Source organism: Cryptotermes secundus, unplaced genomic scaffold, assembly GCF_002891405.2.
Source record: "Cryptotermes secundus unplaced genomic scaffold, Csec_1.0 scaffold321, whole genome shotgun sequence".
In the NCBI taxonomy this organism is placed as follows: domain Eukaryota; kingdom Metazoa; phylum Arthropoda; class Insecta; order Blattodea; family Kalotermitidae; genus Cryptotermes; species Cryptotermes secundus.
Window position 1 is genome coordinate 610,699 of NW_019721009.1, and position 26,609 is coordinate 637,307.

Sequence of the window (26,609 nt, forward strand, 5' to 3'; positions counted from 1 at the left end):
TGATCTCGGCGGCAGCGAGGTATAAGGCATAGACTGTCTTCGCCCAGTCAAACATTGGGATCGTGGGTTCGAATCGCTCTTGACACATTGATGTCTGTGTGCGTTTATTCTGTGTTTGTGTTGTTCTGTGTGTAGGTAGTGGCCTTGCAACGGCCTGATCCCCCGTCCAAGGAGTCTACCGACTGTGCAAAAAGGTCAAGAAGCTAACAATCTGAGAAGGTCCAACAGAGAGGACTGTAGAGGCATAGATAAATTGATGGGTGGATGGATGGGTGCCTGGGTGGGTGGATGGACGGATGGACGGATGGATGGACGGATGGACGGATGGATATTGGTCCAGATGGATGGTTGGGTGGATTATAAAATTCATGGAGGATCTGAAATAAACATAGACCACTCTTCAGTTCAAGGAAGTTAGCCCTATTTGACGATGTCCATATATCCTGAGACCAGTGTAACATCATCCAGTGGCGTGGGAGTCCTCGTAAGTGCTCTGCCAAAACGTTTTGGGGTTAGTACTTGTGCATTCTAATCTCTCTTCTGGACTTTTACAAGGAAATTCCTCTCAATTTGTAGCTCATATCCTCAAACTGTTGCTCTTTGCATATTGTTTAGCACAATTTTCTTATTTAAAAAATGAAAGGAGGCTTATATGAAATCACCTTACAGCCTGTATGTCTCTGTGTCACGCTCATAAACTTTTGAACACAATTTGACATGACGCCTGAAATCCGAACTTGTGGAGCCAGAAGAAACGGTAGTTGCTATGCCACGGCTCGGTGAAGACGTTCTCGTGGCAACGAATACACAAACAACAATAGAATAATTTTTAAAGTTGTGCTTTCTGCACTGTTCGTGTCGTATCCAAGGAAATTAGGCGATTAGGACTTCCCAGAAAGTGAAACAGGGATAATTTTACCTCTTTTTTACTTCCCAGAATTCATTGCTTTCAATTTATTTGTACTTAATCCACAATTGAATGTTCAAATTGATTTAACAGTGACGTGTTCCTCAAGGTCTCCCTAAAATAGTGTTGCCACCATTGCCACAAATTCCCTGCCTCAGCTTACCGGGTAGCCAGTGATATTGATAACACGGGTCTGTATTTTAGCCGTTGGTGGCTGTTTAAGCTGGAGACGCAAGCGGCAGTCATTGTCTCGAACCCTGGTTTGTCGACTTTGTTCAGCGTTGTGGCTTACTGGTACAGATGAAGGTACTTCTGCCTGGGTTCAAACGAAAATTATATTATATTAATTCTGAATCTGAACAGACATCATGCCAGTATGTTAAATCTTGTGAGAGCCCGGACGGATAAGGAAGTCAAATCCAGCGCTCCGATAGAATTTCTTACAGCATATATTTTGAAGGTATTTCCCCCAGTGCTTAAAACTAACTTCATCAAATAACAGTATTTGTTGGCGTGTAACCCTCTGCAGTAAAACCGAAGGTCATTGCTCTGTTAGACTGCTACAGGAGATTTCTTGCGATATATGTTTTAAGAAGATTTTCCCAATACATAAAACTAGTTTCATCAGATAAAGGTATTTCTTGTCATGTAAGACGGGGGGTCCAGTTTTAACAATAGGCCTGATACGTGCCTTGAAAACACTAATTAGTTCCAGAATCCTTCTAGTGCAAAACGTTTCAAACCATTAAAGTTAGAGTGGATATACAAACGGACATGCCCAAATAAGAAGGATGATGTATGCTGGTTTTTGAAATCGTTATGTGAGCTAAGTTTCCTGAGCAGGGTTGCTCCCGGCACGTCCCACATTACTTTCCACAGACGTGTGTCTCATGATCTGCAAGCGCTGTTTGCTCTTCACTCACGATTCTGCCTGCCCTGCCCTGCCCCTGGATGTGCGTCTGAGGATTCTTGGGCGTGCTTCCTTCTAGTCGCCGCTGTGGAATGTTGCGGACTGTAATCCGAGAGTTGTATTAAAGCGGACTTCTGTGCGGGTTGCAGTTTGGGTAGTTGCCGATTTGCTTCTGGGTTTTAAGACGTAGAATGTTTACACTCACTGAGTCCCGAGATATCGACAGTAGGCAGTGCAAATCTCGCAGTCTGTAATTCATGACGAAATACAAAACTCGTTATCTAACTAAGGGAACTCATTATAGCGGCAGGAACTAAATTGAATAGACACGAAAATTACTTTTCTTCCTGGTTTTATGAACCTTTAACATTAGCCTGATTAGAAATGTAACTTAAGAGAACAAATTTAATTTGGTTCATCTTGGTCCGTCACACTAGCAATATTATAAAAATTTAATCAACTCCGTCCAGTGTGACTGATTCTTTCTCTCTTTTTTATCTTTTATCCTTGACATGTTCCTGTCTTAGAGACCGAAAAAATCATAACAAAATTTTTTAAACCAAACTTATAAACAAACTAATTATAATAATTTCTAAATATTTTAATGTATTCATGCATGTCGCTGTAGATGTTAGCTTTCATATTCATGGCATTGTGATGATATTGTATGTATGTATTGATGTTGACCAAACTCGTAGTTTCCGCCTGTATTGTTATATGCTTCAGAAGATGTCTCCCAGACCGAAACATGTCAAGGATAAAAGATTATAAAGGAGAAAAAAACATTTTATCAGTCACACTGGACGGAGTTGATTAAACTTTTATAAGAGAACAGATCTTTCGTTCATGTCATATGATTTCACACGTGTGGTTCGTGAGTTATTGTAGTGTAGTGTATCTTTATTGCCTCCGTGGTTATTGTATTACGATAATGTTCAGTGATCAGTCGCGAAGAATGATGGAGAATGTTGTCATCGCCCTTAAAGAAGTTTCCTTTGGATTTCAAGTGGGGTACTCAGGAGTAACCCAACTCTCATTTATTTCACATATATTTCCTTCTTAAATACAACTTATTTTCTAGTCACCCTTCTTCCTCACTACACGTTTCGGCAACATAAGACCATTCTCAGATGTCTTCTGTCTTGCTAAAATTGTTGCACTGTATTCAAAATTATTTATGGCGTGTTAACGCGATATTTCGTGATTAAAGTAAATTGACCTTAATTAAAATAAATGAATTAAATAAATGATATATTAATGCAACAGGATGCCTAAATACAATGTCAGGCACAGTCTATTCAGAATATTTCTGAAATTTGATCTAAGTGCCTTCCAATTATAAATAATAGGATACGCATATGTTTCCTGATTTGGGAGAGTAAAGGTAAAAACATAAAAATATCCCTGTAAAAGGTCATGAAGGTCAATATGGTTGTGAGACGTCGATGATCCCTCATTTTCTAGATAATCGGGTCGCAGATGGCGGTGTAGTTGTCAGCGTATGGATAAAAAGGATGAAGCGTAAAATATTGCCAAATAAATGCTTTGAATATGGATTCTCTTTAAATAACAGTTCCATATAACGCAAGATCATCATGCTCTTTGGATCCCTAACTACGGACTTGTATCCACAGTACATGAACATGATGCAAATAGCGGATAAACATTTGGAAAAAAGGAATTTGGAATATGCGAACATCAGCTGTCCACTCTTGTTCCCATTGAAGGACATGGTTCGCTTTACATCTGCAAGCAATATGCACTGCATCCGAGCTGTCGTCTGTCTCTATTGCCGTTGCTTCCACTTGGCGCGTAAGACAACCGTGAAACACTTCGTTTCAGTTCAGTTTCTTAATCTTAGAGAGTCGGTAGGACTCCTCGGACAAGAGATCAACCCAACGCAAGACCGTTACATACATACGACAACATAAACACAGAATAAACGCAAACACCCATGACTTGAGTGGGATTCGAAACCACGATCCCAGTGTTCGAGGGTGCGAAGACAATTCATGCCTCCGACCGCGTGCCCACTGTGATCGCCGTGTATTCCATTGGTTTTCAGAAACGGGTAGATTCGTGCTTATGCTTAAGAATGCTTACAATTGCGAATCTCACTTATGAAGAGGTACAGTATTGCTGCATTCTTCGTTATTTGAGCTCGCCTTCTTTCTAAATTTTGGTCGCCCGTTTTGAAAGCTGGTGCTTTTCGATTTTCTGGGTGCTATAGCTGAGTTTTGCGTTGAGTCTTTGCTTTTAAATAAAATTCGTCCTTATGCTAGATAAGGGTATGCTAGGAACATTTACGCGTCTGAAAACAGTACTGTTTTCTTCGTCCTGTTATACAGTGGTAATTTATAAAGTATTCAATTATTAATTGTAATAAGAGTGTATGTTTGTAGTTATCTCTCTGCTTGACGGGTTTTCACGGTCGCACTAATTTAACCGTCATTAAGCCTAGTGCCTATGTGCTGCAGGTAGCCTTGTGTTGTCTTTTTCTTGTGTGTATGTGTTTATTTTAATTTTGCGTAAATTATTATTATTATTACTGAAAGTTTCCAAATCTATTATATCATCCATTTATTCAGTCCAGGTCTTCTTGTAATTATGAATAAATTTTCAATTATTTACATTTAAAAATGCTTTATTCTATGAACAGCATGTTGGCTCTTTTTTCTCATTAACTTTTTTTCAAAACAAAATTGACTGCTTGTTCTATTATGGATACTGCTTGTCTCCTTGTACACACTAAACAAATTAGAGACTTTTCGAACCTTACCATCATTAACGTCTCAAGGCTTAGCCCTACACTAAGGTGAGTCGTAGTTGCAAACAGCATCTGCGGCCTTTTGTCTCTCAACAGAATACTTTTTCCTTTGTTTTATCCTACAAAGCTCATGGTTCCAGTTACATCATTAACGTGTTACCTGTACTGATTTAATAAGAAGTATTTAATTTGTAGTGTAGTTTACATTCTTGCTTTATTAATATTATTATTAGAGGGGATGGGTTTCCCCATGCACTTAGACCAGTTATTGGTCCATTGTGCGTCCTTTAATTTCTACTCTCGCCATACCCTACCGGCACACGTGCGTGCTGTCAGCCCCGTTCAGCCAACGAGGTCGGGCATCGATACCTGATATTTCCCCCATCTACCAGAGGCATTGGAAACTAGTTGGGCGGGAAATTGTTGCCTAATTTTGCTCAGCGGTCTCCTAGAGACATGAGGATCTTTTACGTGCTGTAAATCTACACGGGACCGACGGCTTAAAGTCCCTCCCGGAGGACTTGTTCCCTGAATTTTTCCGCCCTTAAATATTCCACGACCTCCGCCGGGTTTCAACCCGAGTACCTTGAGTCATGAGGTGGGAACTACGGAGGCCGCTTTCTTGCTTTAGTCATGTATATATTTGGTCATTGTTCGCCTGCTATAGACCACTCTCATTTGGCAAGCACTTAAATAAATAATTTGAATCGAATTGAATTAATGTTATTATTGCTGTATAATTGCCCGTTAGGCTACTGTATGAACAATCCAATTTAAAATAACTGAAATCCATTATTTTATTGTATTATCACGATTGAGTGGTGCGTGATTTATAAGACGGGGTTTGGACTGGACTGGATGGTTAGATTTATTGCACCTTATACATGTACAGAACTCGGGACCACAGACGATACAGCGCTATCGCTGATCTTCACGCTTTGCATATGTAAGATTTGAGGTTTTCACGGCTGACTAGGAAGAAATCAGTTTTCTGGGATATGGCGCTGTGTAGATATTGTCTTAACCGACGTTTCGGAGGAACGTATCTCCCCCATCTTCAGGATAGAAGAAGAAATAAGAAAATTCGCGAGTGAGGGACCTGCGTGAGCAGATACTAACAGACTAGTCGATAACAGTCTCATGCTGTCTTCCCTTCACAGGCTTACTTTAATGGAGAACTAAACTGAATCGAATTACGACTGTACTCGACTATTATTGACTTCTCCTCATGTAGTCTTAGGGTCGAGCCATAGTACAGAAAATATATCCGTTGCTTAGCAATGACTATATGCGAACCATATAGAAAATAGCTTTAACAACATCATTTCTATTGTTGTACTTACATCACGGTTGCATAGCAACGTAAGTTATACGATATATGCCTGCATATTCGTTGCCGCGGGAATGTGTTTACAGAGTCGTTGCCTAGAAATTGTTGGTTGCATATTTATTGAGGGCTTGTTTACGCAGGCTTCCCCTAGCAATGAGTCTACATGTCACAATATTGTATTACTGAATTAATAATGTTATATTTTAGCGTCCTGTTGCACTGATTCATGTCCATGATTTATTCCAGCCGTCTTACAGTGCATACACTCATCCACCTCACTCTTCACTCCTGCACCACATGTTTCGGCACAAAGGTGCTATCCTCAGGTGCTTTTCGATTTACGTTAAACTACTTCACTGCGTGCCTTGCCGTATTCATACTAAAATAACTAAAATATATGTTCATCATATATATTGATAAATATTAAATATTAAAAATATTAAAACTGTTCAGGATTTTTTATCCCTNACTGAATTAAACCAGTATATTTTTGGATTGACGAAGTCCCGCGAAATAGTTAATGTTTGAGCACTGACAGTGTTGCGTTGATTTTTACTTTGGAGGCCAACGTGAGAAGTTAACACCAGAGCGTGCCGTTGCTTGCGTGAAGGCATATATCTGCTCGAATAACATGACTGTAGACATATAATAATAAGCCGTATATGTTGTGACGTCATATTAATTTAAATAGTTTCATATCGGTCATAAATCATGCAATAACGATAATGAAAACCCAGACAGCTTGCGAAGCTCAAGGAAGGGAATATTACCACATGTTAACGTGTTCACGATTAACCCGAGGTGGTTCCAGCTACTCTGGCACTTGCTACATCGTGCACGGTGAAAGCAAACACTTGTTATAATTTTCTCTATCTTACATTGCACTGAAGACGGAACCCAATAGAAACGAGTAGACTTGGGTGTTCATGTGAGAAGAGGCGATGTTACATTTCATGATGGTCACGTTTCTTCCGGCATGTGGCCAGTTGGTCCACTGTCTGTCTGTGTGTGTGTCTCTTACCTCACGTCGCTGTAATGTGTTGCGGGACTGCACGGCTCTTTACTCTTTGCCCACTTCCTGGTTCGAAATCCAAACCTAACTCCATGCGATGCAATGGAATGGACTTGTAAACTTGTCATGCGCACATGTTAGAAGTAACAAGGCTGTTCCCCTCCCCACCACCCATCTGCGTCTCACTCGCCCGTCATACAAGACGCCCCGGGATGTCTCCTGCCTGCCTTTCATACGTTTTTTATTACACGTTCTAAATTTCCTTACTTCCTTTATATCTTTTCTTTGTAAATGTCACTTCGTTCTACAGTCGCTCTGTGTGTGTTCTCTCTTCTGTTTCGTTCTCGTCGTCTTGAATTCCATGACATTTGTGACCAACTAAGTTAAAAAAAATGGTTTATATAACATTTTACTTTTATGAATTAATTGTACCGCTCTGTTCATAATGCCCACATCTGCTGGATAGGAAAAGTGCTACGTCAATGTTACTGTAATGCCAATATAGAGATTCTATGAATGTGTTCGAATTTCTAAACGTGATGAGACCCAGTTATAACATTCATCGCTACAAAGTTTTCATCAAACTAGCATAGTCTTTTTGGTCTGAAAAGGAATGATTCTCATCGGATTATCCGTTCACAAACTTGTGGAATAACATAATGAAACCTAATATAAATACTAACAACACCCACACACAGAAAGTCTTCAGAAAATATCGATTAATCTTGAATTGAAATTGGGTGAAATATTTTAAAGTTAACACATGTTAGAAATTAACTGTGGTTGTGTGTTAAACTACAACTTCACTTACGTCAATCGACATATAATAAATCTTCATGTACAAAGACGAAACTGTAGGCATAATTTTATCTATCTATCTATCTATCTATCTATCTATCTATCTATCTATCTATCTATCTATCTATCTATCTATCTACGTGTATCTATCTGTGGCTCAGTCAGTAGGACTCCTTGGACAAGAGATCAGCCCGTCGCAAGGCTGCTATCTACACACCGGACAGCACAAACACAGAATAAAGGCACACACACATCGATGCCTCAAGTGGGATTCGAAACCACGATGCCAGTGTTTGAGCGGGCGAAGGCAGTTCATGCCTTAGTTAGCGCGGCCATTGTGATCGATGTAGTCAAAATTATGGCAAGAAATTATGGGAATAACTAACTGCCTACTTCCCGTTGATAAGGCACGGACCGCATAGAAAACGAAAGAATTATGTGGATACACGGGCAAGAAGCTGATGCCGTAAGATGCTTTGATACGACATGAACTGAATAGAAAACGAAAGTATTTGGAAGGGGAAAAAACACGCACAGAACAATATGATCTCATAAGCCCCGTAATAAAATTGGGGTGGGAGACACAGAAAGATGGTCAGACACAGACAGACACACAGACAGCATGTTAATTTCCCTAAGTCTATCTTTCTTTTTTAAATAAAAGTTCACTATATATATGCCTATAAGTATAGACTCGGGGTTGCATTGGCGAATCAATTTATTATATATTTACAAGTCATAACTAAAATTAGTTTTTACACTCTCAAGACTACTGTAATTATAGAACATAAAGTCTTCAATGTCTGTTAACACTTCACAGCTGAATCTTCATAACAGCTTCCGTGACGACTTCGTGGCCTTGACTCACAGCTTCCAGCTGTGACTGTTTGCAAACGACCTTCGCTGTTCCCTATAAAACTTTGGCACGGACCACACGGAAAACAAGTAATATGATTCCTAACCAGTGACCTCATTAATATTCCGACTGTTGCCTAGCAACCAGTAATAACAATGTTATATTTTAGCGTTCTGTTGCACTGATTGACGTTCATGATGTGTATTTGTAACAACCGTCTTACAGTGCACACAATTTCACCTTTCTCTTTACTATATGTTTCGGCACTAACGTGCCATCTTCAGATGTGGTTTCGTTTACGTCAAACCATTGCACTGTATGCCATCATGTCTCCTTTATAAAATGATTAAAATGTAAATATGTCATGTATAATAATAAAATTTATATATTAAAACTTTTCAAGATCTATCATCAATACGTCGCACTTCAAATTCGCGAGTTACGTCAATCCTCTCCTATGGAAGTACTCTTCCTATATTCTTGTGTATATTGTGTCCTGTGTTGTGTCCTTCCATTGTGACTGCGTGCGTAGTATTGCTGGATATCCAGCGACTAACTAACTAACTAACTAACTCCATGGAGATAAGCGATTCTTGAGAAGCCGCCAGTCGCTCAGAAACTCAAAAATTCCTCCAACGTTATATAGAAACCCTCCACTAGTTCCTACCCTGAGACATATTAACCCAGCCCATAACACCCTAGCCTATCTTTTTAAGATCCATTTTAATATTATCCTCCAATCTATTTCTAGGTCTTATTAATAGCATGTAAAGTCCATACTAAAGATGAAACAAATTCTTGTGACTCACATACCTCGAATACTGTTTGAATACGACTCACTAATTTCGAGAATATCCCTAATATTACGTTTTTAATAGGAATATTAATTGTCCGTCATTAAAGCTTTGTTTAGCTTCATGATGTTGCTATACCAGTGGCTCGTGTCTGCTCGACTGCATCACACACACACACACATGCGTGCGTTGTTCATAATGAAAATCGTCATTTTATTGTCACCAAAGAGTCCATTTATCAATCCCACTTGTTAAATTTTATTTCATACATGTAACTGGTTAACATATAGCGAGAAACTTGTTTAGAATCGACTTTAAACTCAGTAACAGATCCTGTGAAAGTGCTCATTCCTCTTCATTGCGCTGTGTGGATTTCCATGTTCACTGACGGCAGCGAAAGTTGCATGTATTGAAAATTGATGCAGTAATGTCCGTAATTAGAAAACGCTGTGCATTTGTGACTCGTAAGCCAGAACCTGAACCTAACCTGTGCTTGTGCTTAGTATAATTATGGGCAGCTCCATGTAGCGAACATCCTCACAAAAACACTCGTCTGCATGTTGTTGTATTAGCTCGGTTCTCCGTCTTGCTTCACTAGAACGCCTACTGCTTTAGCAAAGTAACGCTTAGCTGAAGAATGCAGTCTTCAGGGATGTGGCACCGTGTAGATGTGGTGTTAACCGACGTTTCGGAGGAACGTCGATTAACACCACATCTACACGGTGCCACATCCCTGAAGACTGCATTCTTCAGCTAAGCGTTACNGTACATAACGCTTAGCTGTTTCACGCTAGGGGTAAATAAAAATTGTCTCACTACTTCTATAAAGGGTGAATCTATCTCTGTAAAAGAAGCCCATATGTTTGTGAGATGTCGTGGCTCACACATTTCTAGACAGTCGGCTCACAGAAGGTAGTGAGTTTGACAGACCCACGCGCCAGTCGTCCTTCAACCCCAGGAAGACTCTGATTCTCATTTCTGTTAGAGGCTGAGTCAACCCCAGGGCCATAGTGCGGCTTGAAGGATTATGTTAATTGAAAAATCAAACGACTTCATCGCAATCGAACCCTTGACCTTCCAGCTTATAGCATAATATCCCCACCAACTACACCATCGCGTGCTTCCTTAATTAATTCTATGGTAATATTAAATGACGGATGTCACTATTGAAGTGGTCATTTGTCTTCTGAAATGTGATGTAACATTAGCAAGGTTTCTTGAGAATAACCTGCCTCCATCTTCAGGGTAGAAGAACGAAATATTTGTAGTATCAGGAAAGAATAAATACTAAATATATCCTCTTCTACCCTGAAGATGGAGACAAAAGTTTTCTCCGAAGTGTCGATAAATGTATACCAGACTCTACGATGTCACGTTTGTACTCTGTAGTGGAAATCTGATATTCATCCAAAACGACGATAAGGATCTACCACACTACATGGTGTCAAATTCTAACAGACACTAATGTTCACATTTACCGCCATGAGAAAGTGACCCCTCGCTTGTAATTGTATTCTCGAATTGAGATTAAGGAAAATTTATGGTATTGTAAGGAAAATGCAATTTAAAAATGATATAGAAGTAGTTCCTTTTAAGATTTGAGGCTTTCACGGCGGTAACTATGAAGAAAGCAGTCTTCTGGGATTTTTCTTCTTGGTTCGTAGCGTCTCGAGTCGTCGAATGTGGGTTAACACCACATATACACGGTGCCAAATCCCAGAAGACTGCTTTCTTCATAGTTCCTTTTAATTTGTATAATTTTCGACGTAAAATATTTTCTTCTATTACAGGCCTAGTATAATAATATGTTCGGTTAAAGTCAACTGCCGGTCACGGTAGCCGAGCGGTCTAAGTCATGTACTGTCTTCGCTCGCTTGGAAACCGGGATCGTGGGTTCGAATCCCACTCAGAGCATGGATGTTTAGTCTGTGTTTGTGTATAGGTAGAGGCCTACCGAATGTGTAAGATCTAGAAAAACCGAAGTGAACGGAGAAGTTCATGGAGGTAGGCCTAGGCCCACTAGGGCTGTAGTGCCAAGGAAAAAAAAAGTCAACCGACGTTTCGGAAGAAAATATCGCCTCCAAATTTATGGTCGAAGAGTAAGTCACGCGAAAAAACCAGCACGAAGAAGATTGCGGCCTACTTCTTGCGTATTTCTTCCTTGGCTTACTGTTCAATCTTGTAGATGGAAGAGATATCTTCCTCCGAAACGTCGTTTGACTTTAATCGAACTGCACTTCGTTGTTTTCCCCCAAAACAGAACTCTTCATAGTCACCGTTGTGAAAACCTTAAAATTCAATATATAATATCCCATTTAACGTTCATCCAGTTTCTCCTACCACTTTCTCTCTCTCTCTTTTTGTATCTCCGTCTCTCTTTTTCACTAGTCATCACAGCTCAATACGGATTTCGTCCTGGTATTCTCCTTGTGACCTGTAACCCTTCAGTTCCCACATTCCTTTAGTCTTCTCTTTGTCATTTCTTTCTCTTCATTCTTCCCCACCCCTCCATCTCGGCTATCCTCTCATACTTTCGGTTTCTTGTTTGAGCACGTTTCTTCATTACCTCTCTCCTCTCCTTCTCTGTATGTCAAATTGACTAATTGCTGTTCCTTCGTCAGGCGTTTTGTTCCCCACTTCGCGTCCATCTTGATCTCGAAGCTACATGCGTGCACACGTGACAGCGCTCGTCTCTCCCCCACATGTGTGGCTCTGGCGACAACGGTCCTACTATAACGGATGTTGACACACTGACACCAGCGATTTTTCACGGGTGACAAACTTGTGTAGTTTGGATGAGCTTCATAAGCAGACCACGGACAAGTATACAAAACTTCGGGATCATGTTCCTGAAGATGGGTGCCTGAAGGGAGTTTCAGAGACGTTGTCTCATGTACGCTGCCTCTGCTTCTGTAGCAAAGTAAGTACAGAATCGTGGCGTCTACAACCGTTGCCAGATGGAGACTGCGAAATGACCCACCCTACAGCTATCGTTGCTAGGAAGCGGCCCGCGAACAGCAACAAAGTCTTTTGTTCTCTACTGGAGTCGTGCCGAGATGTTGTAAGAAGGAAAATTTGAGAAATGATTTATTTGTAGGACAGTCGTCAGCATGTAAGAACGATAGCACAGAAGCAGAGGACATTGCTGGACTGCTGGTGCATACACAGAGGACTGAGAAGACAGAGCAGTTGCTGTAGTGACAAACAGAGTGTGCGAATTGGCGATAGAGCTATAGTTACTTATCTTCACTATCTATAAGTGTCCAATAAATCAAATTACTAATCGAAACCTCGTCTATAGCCACTCATACAAAAACAGCAAACTCCGTGGCCTGTAGTCCGCAAGCGAACTAAACCGACCGAGCGACCGCCGCTTGTCGGCGAAGTTAGTGCCAACTTTTGCGGATAGAGCGTGGCACGTGGTCAGCGCAACGGTTCTCCACGGCCGTTAATCTCGGTTTTCTAGACCAGAGCCACTATTTCCTTGAAATAGCTTCTCAATTAACCTCACGAAGCAGAGAGGACCCCGTCTGAGACCCATTACTTCTCAGATAATCTGGTAGAGCCGGAAATCAAACCCGGGACCTCTGGATATGTAGCCAGAAACTCTGACCACTAGACCAGAGAGGCGGTGACAATATTGTCTCAGGGCACTTGACGCTTTATGATCTACTATAGTCCATTCGCGGAGACGAGACAGTCAGCGTAAACAAAGCAAGCCCCGCGTCGCCACAGCTGACAGCAAGGAGTGGACAAAGCGCGCAGTTACTCAGTGTACTCACTGCATTCGGACGCACGTTAACCTGCATTCAGATTGAAGAGTGAACTTTGGACGAACCTGCAGTTGTACACGCATCACGTGATCGCTGAATGATTTCATTCAAACAGCGAAGGAGATACCGCGTGCATTTGTTTACGAGGACTCTCTCGTCTCCGCGAATGGACTGTAGCTATATACCGGTGTTTTTTGTAGGAACATGTTGCTTCCATCTTCAGCGTAGAAGTACAACTTGGAAAAATTGACAAATAAATAGAAAGGGCATGGCCCGTTCTTATTCCTAAATCCGTATCAATTTCTATGTAATGAACTTGCTTTTTGTACCCTTAGGATGGAGAAAATATATTCCTATGGAAAGCTGGAAAATTTTACAGAACTGTACAGTTGCACATCCCACTGAGATTCTCGAAAAGACGACAGTGCTCGAAATCATCTTGTTATCTTTGTAGTTTGCATTCTGTTGTACGTCATTAACGGTTCTAAAGGGGCCGTTAGTGTAACAATATGTGAGCAAATAAAACTAATATTAATGTGTTAATATGTATCTTTTATTACATGTAATTTCGTTATTAAATTGACTAACATGAGCCCATATAAAAATGTAGTTAGTTAGTTATTGGAGAGGGTGGGTTTCCCCATGCACTGAGACCTGTATTGGTCCATTGTGCTTCCCTCTATGATTTCTACGAGTCTCTATATCCTACCGGTACAGGTGCTTACCATCAGTCCCGCCCAGCCAGCGAGACCGGCTCTACTAGCTGAGAGGTATCTATAATGCTTCCCCCATCTACCAGAGGTATTAGAGACTGCTGTTGGGCTGGAAACGTCCGTTAATTTGGCTCAGTGACCTCATTTGGAGATATGAGGTTCTTTTACGTGCCGTAAAGCTACGACACGGGACCCACGGCTTAAAGTCTCTCCCGGAGGACTTGTTCCCTGAAATTTTCCGCCCTTAAAAATTCGACGACCTCCGCCGGGTATTTGAACCCGCATACTACGAGTCATGAGGTGGGAACGTTACCTCTAGACTACGGAGGCCGCTATATAAAAATATAAGTCTTTCGTTTAATTGTAAGGTATGAATCGTATATCTTCTACTGTCTTAAAGGTTGAAGTTAAGATAAAGGAGTCATGGAGGCTCATAGGGTTGTGAGACTTCGAGGTTCCCAAATTTTGTAGACAATCGGCTCAGAGGTGACAGTGTGATTGTCACTTTAAGTTGAAAATTAATATTAAACTTCAATGATAAACACTAAGTCAGGTAAATTTAAGAAAACGGAGTGCAGTGCGTTGATTTCAGTGCGCCCGCCCTGATACGTAGGTTACGTTGCTGTTTTGTCGATATAGTTTATGTTTTCGAGATGTGCGCTGGCCGATCAGTTCACACAATTTCCGGGTACTGCTGGTATAGGATAGCAGTGGGTCAGTCGCCATGAAATATACAAGATCTAAAAGTCTGTGATGCTCGTACATTAATAAAAATATTAATTTACTGGGCATTATCCATTCCTGTTTTCATTCAAAACCTCGTCATGTTTTATTTAAAACAACAGTTCCGAGACTGCATTCTGTTTCCGCCTTCAGGTAAACAAATCAAAGCAAGGCCATAAATAATGTCCAGAAATACATTATTTGCAAATTGCAGTAGTAAGTATGTAAGTAAAGGTATCCCAGTAACAGGCCGTGGAGGCCCAAAGGTTGTGAGATGTTGAGGTTCCCACATTTTTTAAACAATCGGCTCATAGATGCCTCAAGGTTGTCAGCCTTACGCGCCGGCCGCCCTTTACCACCCAGGAAGATTCCTGATACTCATTTCTGTTAGAGGCTGAGTCGACCTCATGGCCATAATGCGGCTGAAAGGGTTAGGTCGATTGAAAAATAATCCAGTGACCTCATCGGGAGGTCACTCCCTCACTCATGGAGCTGAGCCCTTCTTGAGAACCTGTCAATTGTGCAGCTGCTCAAGAACTTCTAGCATTTTATGGAACCAGAAGGTTCATTACCCTGTTCACAATAACACTCCACCATCCCTATCCTGAGCCAGATTAATCTAACCCATACCATACCTTCCTATCTCTCTACCCACTTACGCCTTGGTCTTCCAAGTGGTCTCCTTCCTTCCGGCTTTCCAACCAATAGCTTATATGCATTTAGTAACCCTCTACATAACCTAAAATTCAATGAAATAATTAAATTATTTTATTTATTAATATGAATCCATGTTATTCAAACAATTCAATAACAGTGGTATATATATATATACGTGTATGTATATATATTCATATTGTGATGTACAGACCCAATCGTAAGGAAACGATCAGTAAACAAACCTTCTCAACAATAGAGAGGCTATGTTTTCTGTGTGGTCCTGAAGTGAGTTGTAGAGAATTTTGTCGAGTTCTGGAGATGGAAGTCGAAAGTGTCTGAGAAAAATGGCAAGAAGTGAATTAGATTTTACAAATAAAATTTCATGTGTGATTTGAAGTTATAGTGAGACCTATAAATCCGTTGGCAGGATACGACTTGTGATGACTGAGAAACCTAGCGTGTATGTAACAGTGAACTGTAAAGTGTGGGAAGAGCGATAGCGCTGTAATTGCCTTTAGTCCTGAGTTGTGTAAATAAGGTGTCAGGAAATCCAGTCACCCAATCATCCAATCCAAAACCCGTCTATAGTCATTAATACACGTGACAATAATTTACTCTTCCGCCAATTTCTCGCCCTGAAGACGGGGTGGTGTTCTGAAATTTTAGTAGCATCCTACGAGACTACACGGTTCCATAACTCGGGGTACAGCACTGTGAACATTCACTGTGAGTGAAACAGAATGCCCCATAATAACATGCTTTTTATCCGTGTTTGTTTACAGCCAGATGGTACTGCACTTTGAAATGGCCTGTGTTCTGCGCGGTCTTAAACAAAAACTGATGTTCTTTTGAAGTACGTGTTCCCCAGTTTCGTCCCCAATTCCACCCACTAGAAGTCAATGATGCAAATCATTTGATTGAATGAAAAAGATACCCTCTGATTCGAAAATTTCCATCGATTATACGGTCGATTGGTCTCAGTCGAAGCCGGCATCCTATTTACTTCTTCACAGTCCATCTCTAAATGTGACCTCAGTAAGTCCACTTCAGTTGTAACTGCTTTCACACTTCTGCTGAAAACATACTTATCTCTAGAACAGACAGCTGTCTCTGTGACGTCCTTCCCTGAAAATCTATCTACATGTTCGTCAAGTCCTGCTTGTTGGATGGTAGGGATTTAAACAAAGTGAAACATAAAACATGATCTGTGTCAGGATTTCTGAAGTCAGAGGTCACTGAGGTCTTGACGCAGAGTGCTGTGAACATGGAAAGAAAATATTGTAACACAAATAAAATCAATGAAAGTATACACAAGCCCGTTCCTCGGCTTAGCTTCGTAGTTGACTGTTCAGAACGCTGATCACGTGAGTCAGTAATTTTGGTGAATGCTGTCAAGTATAAAACCTTCATTTAGGGTTCATTTCTTAGGAAACGTTTTTGTATCTGTTGTCCAGCTGTTTAATATTAAAAATAGAATATTGTCACTTTTATGGGCGTGACTAATAAATGGCGTTTCGAGTCGACGATTGATCATTCTTTTACAATCACTCTCAATCACAATCAACTACAATAAATTTTCAGTTCAATCCTTCTTCCTTGACGGCCAAGGATTCGCTCTGTTGTAATTCCGGTTTGAAATCAAAATCTAAGTTAAAGTCAAAGTTACTTTATGGCTGGCGTTTTACCGTCAATCAGTTCATCTTGGCGTCAGACCCCTTGAGGCCCATGACCAGACATTTCTTTCTAACGGAACTCTTTCGGTAGTAGTCCTTATGTAACGTCATCTCTGACGAGAAGATGGGTTTGTCTCTTATGAATATGTTCGGCTTTTCGTAAAGTCTATATTTCGCACATGTAGCATATTATTCAAAAGTCATTTATTTTTGCGCTACACACAAGTCCGCTGTCAGTACAAGCTTTATAGTGCAGATCATGCCTAACTTATTTATCTTATGCTACAACGGCAGCAAGTCAGAGTCAAAGTCACATTGCGACTGACGGTCAGTCAGACAGTAAGTCTTGGTGTCGAGCCCCATCTGGGGTTCATGACCAGATATTCATTAATATTTGACAGTCACGGTCTTGTTTTTGTGTGGCGCCCTTTCTGAAGAGAGGACGGGTCTGTCTTTTGCATATGCTGCTGGCCCTTGCCAGCGCCGTCTTTCTCGGGTCGAAGTCCCTTGGGAGTCGCGACCATATTTTACTGTCTCAAATTTGGGACTTCCCCTTTCGTCGCCTCCTACGACTCGCAGGGTCACGGTGGAGGTATTCGACCCCGCCTCCACACAGGTTTACAACGGTAGTCAAGTCAAAGTCACATTGCGCCTGACGGTCAGTCAGTCAATCAGTTTTGGTGTTGAGCCCAATCTGGGGCTTATGACCAAATATTACTGTTGGACAGTTTTCCAGTTTGGCAGTTTGATAGAGTGTTTTATGGGGGGTAAATTTTATGTTAGTGCTTACTCGCTCATTTTTGAAAATGGAATATTCTAATAAATGTTCTGAAGGCCTTAGCTTCGATCATTACTGCGTGTAATATCCATGTAACTTTCTTATTGAAGATTTCACCGAGATATTTTACACTATTTACAAATGGAACGTTTCGTCCATTCAATGTAAGATGGGATGCAGGCGGTCGACGAGAGGTATAGCCTTGGAGCATACCGCAAAAACACCGCTTCCTACATTCCTTCTATTGTTTCATGCATACCGCTGCCTAGCAACGGTTCCAGTACTGTTGCTTATGTACAAAGCTGTTTGTATAGCAATGACCGTTGTGTCATTGTTTGTTTCGCGGTCGTTGCCTAGCAGCGAGTCTATATGTCATAGTATAAATTGAAGCCACAAAACAAATTTTGCATCGATAAGAAGCGATAAAAACATCTGTAAAGATGGCTGTTGTGAAATTATGTTGTAAAAAGAACTGTAATTTTTCGGTTTACTTTGTCAGCTTGCAGACTTTTTAAAGCGTTTTGATTATTCATGGATGTTTTATTCTTGTATAAATGGAATTAGATATGCAGTAAGTCGATTCCAGTTATTTCAGCTCCCCTTTATAAGCCCGAGCTTTCCACTGCTTTCAACTTTCGTCTCTCCCCTCTCGACGTGGCTCACTGAGTTCTCATCCTTCAACAAGAGCGGTAAGTGAGACCCACCAACTGACAATTGGAAACTAATCAACCAATCCGTTACTAGCTCGGCTAATGCAGTTCTAGATATTGGATTCCTTCCTCTGTAACACAGTTGTTAATAAGAAACAGACAATATTGGACTTACTCTAAACCGGGAGCCGCGCCATAGATCAAGCGGTTAGTCGCTGTCTTCCCACCGCGGCGGCCCGGGTTCCATCCCGGGTCTGGTGAAGTTGGATTTGTGGTGGACAAAGTGGCGCTGGGGCAGGCTTTTTCCGAGTACTTCAGTTTCTCCTGCCAATCTTCATTCCACCAATTGCTCCACAATCACCCTCATCTATCATCTGGGGCTGGTACAATAGGCCAGAAGTGGCCGCAGTACAAGGGTCTTAGTCCCACCACGCTAGCAATAAAAAAAATGCTCTAAACCAAGAGAATTGAACCCATGTAAGATTTTACACTCAAGGGTCCTTTGATTGAAACCAGGGGACACAGTATCGTATCTACTTTGCCTTGTCTTTTCTCACCTGAAATGGCTCTGTAGTTACTTTGCAAGGAAACAACATACCCATATGTAACATTTGTGTACAACATCTGGAGAGGGTTGTTACTTGGAAAGTGCTTTGCTTTTCCTTCTTTCAACATTAGAAAATGTCCCTCTATGAAGGTTACTGATCTAAACAAATGTCACTGGATTTGATCATTAACATTTAACACTGTAAAGGATTTGATCAAAGCATTACTAGGCAACGGCTCTCTAAACACGTTCCAACACAACCGCCAAGCAACAATATGGCGAAAATATGTTCTATGTGGTCCTCACCACAAAAACGTATGAGTACTCTGTTTTCTGCATGATCCGTGCCTCGTCTATATATCGGGAATATGTTTACAGCTGAGATTAAATTAGTTTAGTACAGATTAGTACAAAGTCAAGACTCGAGAGACTGGAGATAGAATTGGATAATTTGACCGAGTTCTGGAGAATCGGCAGTCCAGGGTGAGTGAATAAGAAATGGCAAGAAGACTTCATAGTGATTTGAAGTGATAGATTCTGTGTTGAGATCCTTTGCAAGGATACGGCTAGTGAAAACTAAGAATCCTAGTTGGTGTGCAATGGTGAACTAGAAAGTGCAATAGCACTTCATTGATTGTAATTAAAAGAGATTGTAACAGAAGTTCCAATAAATCCAGTCATCTGGTTTAGAACCCGTTATTTTCGTCACGCGCACCGCCCTACAGGTGGCAATATTATCCTACTTCATCATGATCATCGTCATCATTATCATCTACTTGAAGGTAGGAAATTATTAGCAGCTGCACACAACATGTAAGAAGAATCACCTAGCGCTAGACATGAAAATAGGGTATATTTCGGAACTGTATTCATTGGCGGAAATGCAGTAGTTTTCAACGGTAACTCTTTAACCACTTGATGATGGCCATATTGGTCGAAATATATAGCGCACCAGTGATATTAGAAAGTAATTTTAAATTTAAAAAACTCGAATTTTAAGATTTTAAACAAAATGTTCATGCTGGAGAATCAAGACGCCTCCATTTTCAGGGTATAATAATAAGCCAAGAAAGAAACCAACACGAAGAGGGAATTAATAACATGTTGGATTAGTCTTCGATCCTGACGATAGAAGTGAAATAGTCCTGCGAAATGTCGTGACACTTTCAAAGGACTACACTGAATAACTCAGAAAACACAGTTTTTCTCTTGCAGCTTTTACCAACGTATTTTCCACGTATCTTAACGAAGTCTTGCAGTAAATCAGTTTGAGAGAGAAAATACAAGTGATCAGATTAACAGATAATAATTTCATTCATTCTTTCACTCATCAACGGCTCTATAGCCCTTAGTTGGACCCAAGCGTCTTCTTTAGTTTCGTAACTTTTTTACACAGACGGTAGGACTCCTTGGACGAGTAATCAGCCCGGCACAAGGCCGCTGCCTAACACAGGGCAATAAAACACAGAATAAACGCACACACACACTTCAATGCTTTGAGTGGGATTGGAACCCACGATCCCAGCGTTCGAACCAGCAAACTCAGTTCATGACGATCTCGCCGCCACAGTGATCAATGTCAGATAATAATCAGTTCTCTCTTGGTAAATCAAGTGACCACAAAGTGCGTTCTTCAAAGCGAAGTGTTTATATTTTCCCCCGGATGATTTTACTTCACTGTTACTGTGTAGATTGTAGCATTCAACGGGCAGATGACCTTTGAATAAAGAATTGGAAATGGTTTAAAATGCAGCTGTAATAACCTATTCGATATATAATCGCAATATTTGCCTGGGGAATCCCACCAAAAACATACAAAGAGTTTCGGTGTCCTGGCAGGGATTCGAAGTCAGAAACTCCCAAATACAAGTCTGTACAGACATACTGGTTTGAAGTAGGCCACAGGACTCCAATTAATATAATGGACAAACAGAGTGTACCCTTTGAACTGTGATTAATTTTGAGTCACAACCCCTATCAGCCCTCCGCTCATTGTCTTCCCTGCTTTAGTAATCCATCCCCACAATGTCCTATGACCCCCCAGAGTGACTGCAACCCCTTTCAATATACTACCGGCATTGCTCCCACGCGCCAGCAGAATGTCACATGATAGCAGTTTATAGGACCGTCCTCCCATTTCTATGGCAATACATTGCCGGGCGGCCGGCTGGTCACTTTACAAAGAATGAATTTCGTACCTTCACAAACTATGGAAGACGTCGTTCTCAGCTAATTCCTGTATACTCTGATCACTGGATGAGCACTTCGCATTTGTCTTGTGGCGAAGCAGATGCTCAGTTCATTTTTCTCTTTTCTTATAGACAAAAGTGAAAGTATGCTCCTGGAGAGGAATACTGAACGTCGTCAAAATTGTTTCATTTGTGGAAGGGCACAGCATACAAATATCTATAGTTATATGTTTGTTATTGTTGTTGTTGTTGTTTAATTACAATAATCATGAAAGTGTTTTGAGTTCCTTTGTGTTACAGCATCAATACCTGAATATTCTCCATATTACATATAACCCTCACTACAAGCCCGTCGCATAACAAAATCATTTTCTAAAGTTTCCTGATGATGATGTATGATATTCAGAATTACCGGGTTTTTATACTTTGTTCATCGTCCGGTATACTAGAAAGTAGAAAACACGATGTTTCGAAAACTGGATTTCTTTCCGTCTTCAGGTGAGGGGGGAAGAAACCTATTCTGTTGGGTCCCTCAATCAGAGGAAGGAAAGAGATCCAGTTTCCGAAACGTCGTCTTTTCTACTCGTACTTACTAGGATACAGGACGATGGGCAAAGTACAGAAGCCCTGTAAAAAAAATTTCTTCCGAAAGATTCTTTCTGTTTAGAGAAGGGTACTGGAGATGACAGAAAAGAAAATTGTGCCCCCAGTAACTTGAATAGATAGGTTTCCTTAAAACAGTCCTATTCACCTGTTTGTCTCCAACTTACATACCGTATTTACGCATGTATAGGCCGCGTGCGTGTATAGGCCGCAGCACAATTTTCAGACAGAAATTATAGAAAAAATAATTTTCTTGGAATATTATTTCAGGAGTAGAAATTATTCCGAAATTTGGCAACGTTTAACATTTTTTTAAAATGAAGTGTGATTTCGAATATTTCGAATATAAGCCGCACCCAAGTTTTCCTCTTGAATTTCTGGCAAAAAATGTGCGGCCTATACATGCGTAAATACGGTGTTTCCTTTATTTGACTGTAGTAAAGACAGACGGAATGCCCCAGACACCTCAATCCGTGATGATTAATACTGCTGATAATATGAATTACTCCCGAGTGATAAAATGTAATTTTGTAAATGTGTGATTGTGACATTATTCTGATCAAATCAGTTTATATACTATATTGGACATATCACTTTGTTACTTATCGGTTTTAGTTATTCTCCTGAATATTTGTTCACTGTTCTACTTACTGGAAAGTTCATTCGCTAATTAGTCACTCTCATATCAATTCCCTTTCCGAATCCTGCGTCCATATAATGCTAATTTGTTAATTAATTTTGCTCGTTCCTAGCATTCGAACTTCTCCCTGCACTTCATTATCTGTTTGGGTTTTCGACTCGTGTTTACTCGTGATAACTTAATTACTGGGAACAGCTTCGGGACGTCACCTTGAATGTCGTTCTAAATAATTCACACAAATACTTCGTTCAGTATCATTTAATTCGCTTAGTGGGGGGTGGAGTCCAACTGGGTTCATTCGGCACGGCGGCCACTGATTGGTCTATTGTACCTGCCCCAGGTGATTATGATGATGGAGAATTTGGTGGAATGAAGACTGGCAGGGGAAACCGAAGTACTCGGAGAAAACCCGCCCCAGCGCAACTTTGTCCACCAGAAATCCCACTTGACCAGAACCGGAATCGAACCCGGGTCGCCGCGGTGGGATGCCAGCGACTAACAGCTTGAGCTATGGCGCGGTATATTTCAGTATCATATAACTAATAGAAAACTGCCGATAGAGAGACCGCGCGGTCTAAGACATGAACTGCCTTCGCCCACTCGAACACTGGGATCGTGGGTTCGAATCCCACTCGAGACACGGATCTCTGTGTGCTTTTATTCTGTGTTTATATTGTCCTGTTTAGTTAGCGGTCTTGCGACGGGCTGGTCACCCATACAAGGAGTCCTACCGACTGTCGATAAGATTGAAAAACATGTAAAATGCCATTTCACAGATGTCCTATTCTCCTGAGAGAAAACGGGCTTTAATAATAATAATAATAATACTAAGAAGAAGAAGAAATACTAAATCGCAAACTGTTGGATATAGCTTTTAATCTTCATGTTTGCGCATATACAACTTGTTAACAAATAGTGTTACAATTTTTATTGGTGAAGAATTCTCAATTTTCAGATATTTGAGAACGAGAGTAACAGATCAAAACCTGATTCAGGAGGAAATTAAGAGAAGACTAAACTCGGGTAATGCTTGCTAGCATTCAGTCCAGTACCTTTTGTCTTCTCGTCTGCTGTCCAAAAACATAAAAATTAGAATTAACAAAACTATAATTTTGTCTGTAGTTCTGTATGGGTGTGAAACTTGGTCTCTGGTATTAAGGGACGAAAGTAGACTGAGGGTGTTTGAGAACAGGGTGTTGAGGAGAATATTTGGACCGAAGAGAAATGAAGTGACTGGAGGTTGGAGAAAACTTCATAGTGAGGAGCTTCATAAAATGTACTCTTTTCCAAGTATAATTAGAATGATCATGTGGAGGAGGGTGAGGTGGGCAGGGCATGTAGCACGAATGAAGGCGACGAGGAATGCAAATAGGATATTGGTGGGAAAGCCATTAGGAAAGATACCACTGGGAAGACCAAGGCGTAGGTGGGTGGACGATATTAAAATGGATCTTACAGAGATAGGATGGGATGGTATGGATTGGCTTGATCTGACTCAGGGTAGGGACCAGTGGAATGCTCTCGTGAACACGGTAATGAACCTTCGGGTTCTATAAAATTCAGGAAAATTCCTGAGTAGCTGCAGAATTGGCGGCTCCTCAAGGAGGGCTCATCTCCATAAGTAAGTAAGATAATTCTCACTTGAACATAAAATTTTCAGTCAACGTATTTTGAGATGTAAGTCCTGCTGAGATAAGGCGAGACAATGTCTCGGTGGGCTTCTTAGGTGATCAACATTTAGGACAAGTTCTTACCTGTCACACTATCAGGTACAGTATACTACCGTTTCCATATGAATGATTTAGCAGTAGTGTTGGAACATGTGCCACTTCATCAGCAACACATGTCACTCACGCGTGATGGGACACCACCTCATTTTCTCCGCATTGTCAGAGAGCACCTGATAAAGAATTTAGTTGGAAACAGGGTAAGACTTAAAGACCAGTCAACTCTTATATATTCGTAAAATCTCCTGACTTCTATCCTCTGAAGTTTTGACTGTGTGACACAAATATCTTTTGTGTGATTAGCGGCGATCAGTGATTTAAATATACGTGTATTACAGCAGCAAATGGACAATCTGTCTGGTGCATTTTAATCTTCATTAAGACTGATTACCATATGCCTATCAATTTTCATTGTAATCACTACTGACCTATACTCGTAGACTTATATTGGTTTGGGTCTTTAAGATTTTGTATCATCTGCTGATATTGCGCACTATCGAGCTAGAACTTGCAGGATTATGTGGGATGACGAGAGAGGGGGACCTATCGCATTAACAATGCATCTCCAGATTTCCCTGGAGGAACTATGGGATATCATAAAAACAACAGTGGCCTAGTTCTGAAAATGGCATCACTCGTGATGGGAGTTACCGCTGTAGCCAACCTGATAGGTTTCATTTTCTCTTTTCTAATTGTGTTAATTGACTTAAAATTTCGTTACGTCGTAATTATATCTTGTTTCGAAGGCCACCAAAACCTTTCTAGTGACATTAAATAAATTAGAGGTCCTTCTAAATTAACATCATAGTGATGAGCCATTCTTGAGAAGCCGCCAGTTGTGCAGCTACTCCAGAACTTTTCAGCAATTTGTGTAACCCGAAGTTTCATTACCGTGTTCACAAAAGCATTCCACTAGTCCCTATCCTGAGCCAGATCAGTTCAGTCCATATCATCCCATCTCTCTATGATCCGTTTTAATATTGTCCACCCATACACGTCTTGGTCTTTCTATTTGTCTCTTTCCTTATGGCTTTGCCACCAATATCCTATATGCATTCCTCTTATCCCCTATTCTTGCTACATGTTCTGCCCATCTCTCCTTGACTTGATCATTCTAATTATACTGGGCGAAGAATACAAATTTAAAGCTCCTCATTATGCAGATTTCTCCAACCTCCCTTCACTTCATGACTCTTTGGCCCAAGTATTCTCCTCTCCTGTTCTCAAACACCCTCAGTCTATGTTCCTTGCTTAATACGAGAGACCAAGTGTCACACCCATACAGAACCACAGACAAAATTATTGTTTTGTATACAATATTATATTTAAGCATCCTGTTGCACTCTATACGATATATGATATAAACTCCGTCCTAAGTGCAACAATTTATTAGGTCTTTCGTCTTGCTTTCTTCTACACTACATGTTTCGGCCGCAAACGGCCATCATCAGGTGTATACACTCACGTAGGTGTTACACTGCACTTAGTTTAAAATTTAAAACACAGGTCTTCTCAGTTGTTCCCTTCGACGTTGCTAACAGGATCTACTTCGCTGACATTTGTCCGATTCGTACATTATCTTTGTTACCTACACACGTCAGTTTTGACTATCATTAACTGGCACTTTTAAAATCTTCAGTTACGAATTTAAAAAATTCCTTAAAATTTTTTCTAAATTTTAAAATTTTAAAAATTTTAATTTTAAATTTTTTTCTAAATTCTAAAATTTTAAAATTTAAAATTCTCAGGGTTACTCGCACTATGTCTATAGGGCTGGAGCGGCTACTTCTTTTTTTCAGCACTGTACAGGTGTTATTCTGTGTAGGCTCCCTGTGTGCTTGCCACTGCTTGTCTTATCAGTGTATACACCTGATGATCGCCGTTTGCGGCCGAAACATGTCGTGTGGAAGAGAGCAAGACCAAAGACCTACAATAAATTGTTGCACTTAGGACGGAGTTTATATCATATATGTATTTTGTATATTCTAATTTTTACGTGTGTAGACGTCAGACGAGAAAACCAAAACTTCTGAACTGAATGGTAGCGAGCATTACCTGAATTCAATCTATTCTTAATTTTCTCCAGAAGCAAATTTCATCCTTAAAAACTACGAAGTTGACTACAAATTCCAAAGTCATCTAGTGGCAAACATTCTCAGAAATACACTTGGACTTGTCTAGCAGTGATGTGCTGCAGTAACAATGGCAGTGGAAGTGACCCCAGATCCTGGATCACCTCCTGTCCTTGTTTTCCCCCACCCCTTCGCATTTCAATTATCTCATCACTAGATAAACAGGTTGCACAGCGTCGTGTGCGCCGCAACTGTCAACAGTTCCACTCGTCATAACTCAGGAAAGCCCAGAAGGGCGGGTGCGACGTGGAGTACCGCTATTACGGTTTTAATTTTGCTTGCTTTAGCATCACCCACACTCCCTATGTATTCACTTGTTTTAATTAAGGCTATTAAATTACTATGCAAAATGGAACTATAATGACAAAAATTTAATTTAATGACGCTCGTAATCGTCACAAGCAGACTTCGTCCCTCAAGAAAGGAGATT

The 26,609-nt window shown here is 40.6% G+C and overlaps 1 long non-coding RNA gene across 1 annotated transcript in view; it reads left to right on the forward strand.

The window, feature by feature from the left end:
- Positions 1 to 26,609, forward strand: part of LOC111875059 — a 707,234-nt gene that overhangs the window by 325,315 nt on the left and 355,310 nt on the right. The gene's annotated exons all lie outside the window — the stretch shown is intronic.